At 42.4% G+C, this 8,863-nt stretch overlaps 1 pseudogene; it reads left to right on the top strand.

Annotated features, from left to right (window-relative positions):
• Positions 1 to 3,475, top strand: LOC127484634 (phosphatidylinositide phosphatase SAC2-like; annotated as a pseudogene).
• The last annotated feature ends 5,388 nt before the right edge of the window (positions 3,476 to 8,863 follow it).

Below are 8,863 nucleotides of genomic sequence, written 5' to 3'. Positions count from 1 at the left end.
ATGGATGTCTGCCTAGAGCTTGTCGCTTTCACAGAGCCTTCAGCTGTGATTTTTCCAGTAAGACATTTTACTTGAATTATGTATCTGACTGTACTTGCTATAGTTACAGTTATAGACGGTTGTAACTAAAACCTTCTGCCTTGGGTATCCTGTTGGGTTTTATATTTTCTTTTTTACTGAAACTGTCTACTTTTAAAATGTCTCCCTGTAATAGACAATTCTCAGAGGTGTTGTGTAGCCCGGAAGCCTGTTCCCTGTTTGAGAAGTCCCTGCCACAGGAGAGCTGGTGTGAAACAGAATGCAGAATGCCACATAGTGGGTGTCTCAGCCTTCTCTGCAGCTTGGCCCAGGAGGGTGCCCTAGATTTGGTCAGTCAGCTACATGATATAGACCACTGCAGGAGGACAGTAGGGCCAAAGCAACAATAAAGAGTAAAAGAAAAAATAAAAGCAAGGGGTGGGAGTTTGGCCCAGCAGTTGAGTCACTGCTTGGGTTGCCTGCATCCCATTTCGGAATGCCCAAGTTTGAATCCTGGCTTCTCCAATTTCAGTTCCCTGCTAATGTGCACCCTGGGAGACAGCAGGTGTTGGCTCAAGTGGTTGGGTCCCTGCCACCCACAAGGGATACCTGGATTATGCTCCAGGCTTCAGCCTGATCCAGCCCCAGCTGTTGTAGGCATTTGGGGAGTGAACCAGTAGATGGGAAATTTGTTTGAGATTTGTCTCTCTCTCTCTCTCTCTCCCTTTCCAACAAATAAAATAAATTTTAAAAATAAAAATGAAGGCCGGTGCCGCGGCTCACTAGGCTAATTCTCCACCTGCAGTGCCGGCACCCCGGGGTTCTAGTCCCGGTTGGGGCGCCAGATTCTGTCCTGGTTGCTCCTCCTCCAGTCCAGCTCTCTGCTGTGGCCTGGGAGTGTAGTGGAGGATGGCCCAAGTACTTGGGCCCTGCACCCGCATGGGAGACCAGGAGAAGCACCTGTCTCCTGGCTTCGGATCAGCGCAGTGCACCGGCCGTAGCGGCCATTTGGAGGGTGAACCAACAGAAGGAGGACCTTTCTCTCTGTCTGTCTGTCTCTGTCTCTCTCTCTCACTGTCTAATTCTGTCTGTCAAAAAATAAGTAAATATAAAAATGTAGGGAATTTACTGCAGGCGTGAGGTCAGGTGCAGGCGGCTGACTGAGCTTCTGCATGATAGACAGGTAGACGGGGTGACCTTGCTGCAACCCAACTCCTTGGCCCACCACGCAGCACATTGCTGGCATCTCTCTGGCTGCCAGAACTGAGCCCGACAGCATTCTAGCCATGACTTTCAAGATTTTCCTTTTTCGTGCAAGACTTACGGTTAAACTTCCTGCAAGGTTGTAGTTTATATTTGGGATCGGATTTAAAAACCAAGGCTATTTGGCCCAGGGAAGGATTTTTTTTTTAATTGGGCAAATTTTCAACTCTAAATCAAAACATGAAGCAGACCAAATCCGCTGTAAGTATCAACAACCTACAAAAGCTACAAAACCTGAAATGAAAGGAAACTTTCTAAAACCAAACTGAAAAGTACATCCTTGGAAATCAGATAGTAGCCATGAAATCACGGAAAACACAGGCGTGCTGGTTAATAAGATTCAGGCAGAGTCGAACGGGCACATGTCTTCAGATGATGACTCACCCTGTTCTGATGAATTCTGACCAACTGCAAGGCGATGAAGATAGGCAGCTAGCTTCTCGTGGGACCCATGGGTAGTGTTCCTCCTAGCTGTGCTGTCGTTGCTTAGGCACCGCGATTAGGCAGCCAATCCCAGTTTGTTAGCTGCTCTGGTATCAGAATGCATGCCCTTCGGAGATCACTGTTGCTTGTGGAAGTTGGTTTGGAAAAGGCCAGGGATATCCTTTGAAGCAAAGTCCTTCTGCCAACGTGGTACACAAGTCGACTGGCTTTGTGGAGCCTGTGGTTGTTATTTACCACCACAGATTTGTGTACGATGCACAAACCAGTACGACTGAACTATCAGAAACCAACTCTGCATTTCAGCAGGCAAGTGAGGAAGTCAATCAGATGACCAATTGAATCTCTAATGAAGAAATCCAACCAGGATCTGTGGAACAGACACCTTCTCTGCCCGATTTTCAGATGTGTCTCTTGCTGACAACAGTTGTCATTCTGCTTCATCCCAGAAGATGCCCAGCTTTTGTTGCAGTAGGCTTGAGCTGGAGCCTGGGCTCCACGGAGCTCCTTTCCCTTCAGAAAGAAACCACAGCGGAGTGGTCTCTCCCTTTGCAGATTCAAGGTTCCATAGCCAAGTTGCCTGTATTACTCAAGCTTGATGAATCTGTGAGATAAACTTCGCAGTGGCAAAAGTTCAGAAGAGTCCCGCCGAAAAGAAAGTGGTTAATGAAGTCCAGCAAAATGAATTTAAAAATATGTTTACACAGCGCCAGATAGGAATAATTCAGACTTAGTCTTTAGCCCCAAGAATCATTCTCTGGCTTTTCTATAGAAGTCTGACAAGGAGTTTTCACATATTACAGTATTTTAACTTGTACTGGCTGAATCTAGGCATCAAATTCTAATTCTGTTTTTTGAGAAGGATTTTATAAGGACTTTGAACCTAAGCAGGTTTTCAAATCCGACAGCCAGGACTATAGTCCATCTCCCTCACGGTGTAGACGGGAGCAGCTTGTACACTGGAGTTGTTTGCATTCATGTGAGAACAATTCAGGAACACTTTGAAACCAAGCCTGAAAGGTCTTTGGAGTCTAGTGGCCGGGTGGATTATACCAAGTAGACACATAAAGGGTGGACACATTTAGGATTAATTCCTGTAATTCCTGTGTGTTACCTATGCAAGCTAAATTATACGTTTAGTTTTTAGTGGCTTTAAAAGTGTTATATAGTAAGGAGAATCATTTGAATATTGAAATTAGTTTTAATGATTTGAACCATTCCTTATGAGGAGTAAATTGACAGTTATTGAAACTGTAGTCAATGGGGCCGGCGCTTTGTCGTAGCAGGTAAAGCTGCCACCTCGAGTGCCAGCATCCTTTATGGGCACCGGTTCAAGTTCCGGCTGCTCCACTTCAAATACAGCTCTCTGCTATGGCCTGGGAAAGTAGTAGAAGTTGCCCCAAGTTCTTGAGCCCCTGACCTGTGTGGGAGACCCGGAAGAAGCTCCTGGATCCTGGCTTCAGATCGGCGCAGCTCCAGCCATTTGCGGCCATCTGAGGAGGGAGTGAACCGGCAGATGGAAGACTCCGCCTCTGCCTCTGCCTCTCTCTGTGTAGCTCTGACTTTCAAATAAATAAAATCTTTAAACTATAGTCAAGAAATTTATTCTCATTTGATTCTAATTTTTAAAGATTTATTTATTTTTTTAACTTTTATTTAATGAATATAAATTTCCAAAGTACAGCTTATGGATTACAATGGCTTCCCCCCCATACCGTCCCTCCCACCCGCAACCCTCCCCTTTCCGTCTCCCTCCCCCCTTCCATTCACATCAAGATTCATTTTCAATTCTCTTTGTATACAGAAGATCAGTTTAGCATATATTAAGTAAAGATTTCAACAGTTTGCACCCACATAGAAACACAAAGTGAAAAATACTGTTTGAGTACTAGTTATAGCATTAAATCACAATGTACAGCACATTAAGGACAGAGATCCTACATGAGGAGTAAGTGCACAGTGACTCCTGTTGTTGACTTAGCAAATTGACACTCTTGTTTATGTCATCAGTGATCACCCTAGGCTCTTGTCATGAGTAGCCAAGGCTATGGAAGCCTTTTGAGTTCACCAACTCTGATCATATTTAGACAAGGTTGTAGTCAAAGTGGAAGTTCTCTCCTCCTCTCCTCCCTTCAGAGAAAGGTACCTCCTTCTTTGATGACCTGTTCCTGTTCTTTTCACTGGGATCTCACTCATGGAGATCTTTCATGTAGGTTTTTTGGTTTTTTTTTTTTTTTTTTTTTTTTTTTTTTTGCCAGAGTGTTTTGGCTTTCCATGCCTGTAACACTCTCATGTGCTCTTCAGCCAGATCCGCGTGCCTTAAGGGCTGATTCTGAGGCCAGAGTGCTGTTTAGGACATCTGCCATTCTATGGGTCTGCTGTGTATTTTATTTGAAATGCAGAGTTACAGAGAGGCTGAGGCAGAGAGAGAGCGAGAAGGGGGTCTTCCATCCGCTAGTTCACTCCCCAGATAGCCACAATGGCCAGAGCTGCACTGATCCAAAGCCAGGAGCCAGGGGCTTCTTCTGGGTTTCTCACACAGGTGCAGGGGCCCAAGGACTTGGACCATCTGCTGCTGCTTTCCCAGGCCACAGCAGAGTTGGATCGGAAGTGGAGCAACCAGGACTTGAACCGGTGCCCATATGGGATGCAGTATCACAGATGGTGTCTTTACCCACTATGCCACACCACCGGCACAGTTGTCATTTGATTCTAATTTTTCCCATATTCTACTTGGACACACATTAAATACTCAGCCACCTCTGCATCCTGCAATCTAGGAGCATTATGACTTGCCGTCGTAAAGCAAATGTGATACGTCAGATGTGAATACCAGTACCTATTGAATGTCATTTTATTATTTTCAGGAATATAAGAATATATGTATATGGACTACTACAAATTCTAGAAGAAAGTCTTCAAGTTTTATTTTTTTCACCTGGGCGGGGGGCAGTGGCAGAAGGAGTCATTCCTCAACATGTTGTGTTTTAAAAGTGTAGTCTGTAGCACAACTGTGCTGAAACTGGTTTTCTGACTGTTATCCTAACCACACAGAACCGAGGCCGCCGCTATAACGCCAACAGGAGGTTGCACAGTTACTCTAAGCCGTGTTGGTGGTTCTGGTCTCCCTGCGGTCTTACTCTGCTGAAGTGATTCTCAGCTGCACATCATGACTGTTGTCACTTTGATCAGCATCCCACTTGTTACTTATTAATGGTGTCCCTTTTTATGAAGTGTGAAATCTTGTGTACTATTGTAATTTTTTTTAAGTGAAGGTGATTAGTGTGAGGCTTTGATTGTTGCTTTGTTTTGGTTTGGGTGTGCTCAAGATTTGGTTATTTGGGTCTTTTATGGTTCTGTATGAATTTTTGGATTGTTTTGTATATTTCTTTAAAAGTATCCTTGGAATTTTGGCAAAGATTACACTGAATCTATAGATCACTTTGGGTACTATAGACATTTTAGCAATAATAAGATTGGATATTAATATGGGATATCTTTCCAGTGATCTGTTTTTCTTCTGTTTTATTAGTGTTTATAGTTTTCAGTCTACAAATTCTTCATCTCCTTGGTTAAAGTTTTTCAAAGTATTTTTGTAGCTATTGCAAATGAGATTACTTTCTGATTTCTTCAGATGATTTTTTTGTTATTGTATAGAAGTACTACTGATTTCTATATATTGATTTTGTATCTTGCAATTTTACTGAATTTGTTCAATTCCAACAATTTTTTTTGTGGAGCCTCTAGGGTATTCCCATGTCATCTACAAATAGATCAATTAATTTCTTTCTTTCTGATTTGGGTGCCTTTAATTTCTTTCTCTTGCTTAACTGCTCACTAGGTTCCCCAGCATTATGCTAAATAGAAGTGACAGGAGTGGGCATCTTTGTCTATCTGATATCAAAATGTACAACCAGGCCGGCGCCGCGGCTCAATAGGCTAATCCTCCGCCTAGCGGCGCCGGCACACCAGGTTCTAGTCCCGGGCGGGGCACCGGATTCTGTCCCGGTCGCCCCTCTTCCAGGCCAGCTCTCTGCTGTGGCCAGGGAGTGCAGTGGAGGATGGCCCAGGTGCTTGGGCCTTGCACCCCATGGGAGACCAGGATAAGTACCTGGCTCTTGCCTTCGGATCAGCGCAATGCGCTGGCCGCGGCGGCTGTTGGAGGGTGAACCAACGGCAAAAGGAAGACCTTTCTCTCTCTCTCTCACTGTCCACTCTGCCTGTCAAAAAAAATAAAATAAAAATAAATAAATAAATAAATGTACAACCAACCTAGTGCTAGCATAAAATCAAACCATAGACCAACAGAACTGAATAAAGCCCTAGAAACGTCTGTGAGTTTAACCATAAATGATTTTTGACAAAGATGCCAAGAGCATACAATGAGTCAAAGACATGCTCTTCAATAAATGGTGCTGGGAAAACTTGATATGTGCACAAAGAAGAATGAAAATGAGCCCTCATATCATGGTATGTACAAAAATCAACTCACAGTGAATCAAAGACCAAAATGTGAAGAAATGACACAATAAAACTACTAGAAGAAAGCAGGAAAAATGCCACAATAACAGTCTGGTCAATGATTTATTGGATATGACTCCAGCAGCACAGACAACAGAAGCAAAACAGACAAAATGAGATTGTGTTAAACTGAAAATCTTCTGCAGTAGAGTGAGGAGACAACCTACGGAATGGGAGAAAATACTTACAAACCACATAGCTGATAAGGGGTTAATATCCAAACTATGTAAGATTCTCAGAAAACTCAATAGTAAGAAAAAAAATAATTCGAAAATGGCCAAAGGACCTGGTTACACATTTTGCAAAAGAAGATACACAAATAACCAATGGGAAAATGGAAAAATGCTCAATAGCTTTATCAGGAAAATGCAAATTAAAATCACGAGGAGGGGCCAGTGCCATGGCGCAGTGGGTTAATCCTCTGCCTGCAGCTCCGGCATCCCATATGGACGGATGCTGGTTCTAGTACTGGCTGCTCCTCTTCCAATCCAGCTCCCTGCCTTGGCCTGGGAAAGCAGTGGAAGATGGCCCAGGTCCTTGGGCCCCTGCACCTGTGTGGGAGACCGGGAGGAAACTCTCGGCTCCTGGCTTCGAATAGGTGCAACTCTGGCCGTTTCACCATTTGGGGAGTGAACCAACGAACGGAAGACCTTTCTCTCTGTCTCTCCCTCTCACTGTAACTCTACCTCTCAGGTAAATAATATTTAAAAAAATAAAAAGCATGAGGAATCACCTGACACCTTTCAGAATGACTACTATTGGAAAGATGAAAGACATCACGTGTTGGTGTAGATGTAAAGAGCCCTTGTGCACTTAGTAGAAATGTGATTTGATAGGGGCAGCGTTGTGACGTAGCAGAACACCAGCACCCCATATGGGCATTGGTTTGAGTCCCAGCTTCTGAGCCAGCTCCATGCTAATGCACCTGGGAAAGCAGCGGAAGATGACCCACGTGCTTGGGCCCCTGCACCCACTGGGAGACACAGATGAGTCTGCGGTCCCCTGGTTTGAGCCTGGGCCAGCCCCAGCTGGTGCAGCCATTTGGGGAGTGAATCGACGGATGGAAGATCTGTCTGTCTCTCTGTAACTCTGCCTTTCAAACAAATAAATCTTTTAAAAAAGAAACACAAGTTGATACAGCCAATATGACAATGTGGAAAATGATTTGGAGATTTCTCAAAAAATTAAAAATAGGGAATTGCCATGTTGAGGAGATACCTGCACTCTCATATTCCTTGTAGCATTGTGCACAGTAACCAAGGTATGACTGTCAACAGATGCATGCCCAAAGAACACTATTCAGACTTTACAAAAAGAAAATCCCATTATTTGTAACACTATGGATGAACCTGGAAGACATTATGTTAAGTGAAATAAACCAGGCACAAAGACTTACCACATGATCTCATGTGTAGAGTCTGGAAGCAGACTCTAATGGCTGTTACCAGAGACTAGAGGACTGGGGGGTTGGGAGGTTGGGAGACGCTGTTCAAAGGACACACACTTTCACTTAGGTGGGAGGACTGGTAAATTTAAGAGACCTATTTACATCATGGTGTCTATAATTAATAACAGCATACACATGAAATGTTCTAAGTTGATTTTGCATGTTCCCATCATAAAAAATGTGAGACAACCCATCTGTTCCTTGGATTGAGCCATTCTGTGGTACAGATGCAAACACCAAAGCATCATGCTGTGCACCATAAACACGTGAGACTTTTGTCCATTTGAAAACTTGAAAAATTATATAAATTTATAAAACTTCAACAAAAGGAGATTAAATCAATATTTGTAGACCCCAGAAATCAACCAGGAGGCTACCCGGAGGGGTAATTCAGTGAAGTCGGTGAGACAAAAAGTACAGAAATAAAAATTTAATATATTTAAATAGTTGATTAAAAGGAAAAATTTATGAAAAACCATGAAGAGAACAAAAAGAAGACTTAAAGAAATATGAAAAGGCATTGTAATATTTGAGTAAGAAAATATTTTCATATCAATTCCCCTTAAGTTAAACTGAACCCAGCAGGATATTTTTGTTTTTGTTCTTGTTTGGAATCAGAAAAGCTGATTCCAAAATACCTATTGTACAGTAATGAAAATAATGAGGTACTGGCACCTGAGTAGATCAACAATTTGGAAGGACAGACTAGAAAATCCAGGAATGGATCCAAATATAAACTAATTAAATGAAGGCTTTCCTTTAAGGGAGTGGAGAAAAACAGGATTATTCAGTAAACCATGTTGGGACAACTGAGTAACCATCTGAAAAAAAGAAAAAAGTTGGATCTCTACTTCACAGATTATACTAAAACGATTTCCAGATGAGTCAAAAATGTCACATTAAAAAAATAAAGCCATAAATTACCAGCAGATAAAAGAGAAAATCTATTTATTTAACTACAAAAAAAATCACATCACTATAAAAAAGACTAAAGAGAAAAGACAGATGGAGGAAATTTTTTGTAACTCACTGTATAAAGGTTTAATTTCCTTGACATATAAAAATGTTTACAAATCAATAAGGAAAAGATCAGCAACCAGAGAAAAATGGGCAAAACTTACGAACAAACAATGAAGAAGACAGGAAGTATATAACATGGAAATTGAATGATGA

The sequence above is a fragment of the Oryctolagus cuniculus genome, chromosome 20, assembly GCF_964237555.1.
Source record: "Oryctolagus cuniculus chromosome 20, mOryCun1.1, whole genome shotgun sequence".
NCBI classification, from domain to species: Eukaryota; Metazoa; Chordata; class Mammalia; order Lagomorpha; family Leporidae; genus Oryctolagus; species Oryctolagus cuniculus.
This window is presented reverse-complemented; position numbering and strand designations above follow the sequence as displayed.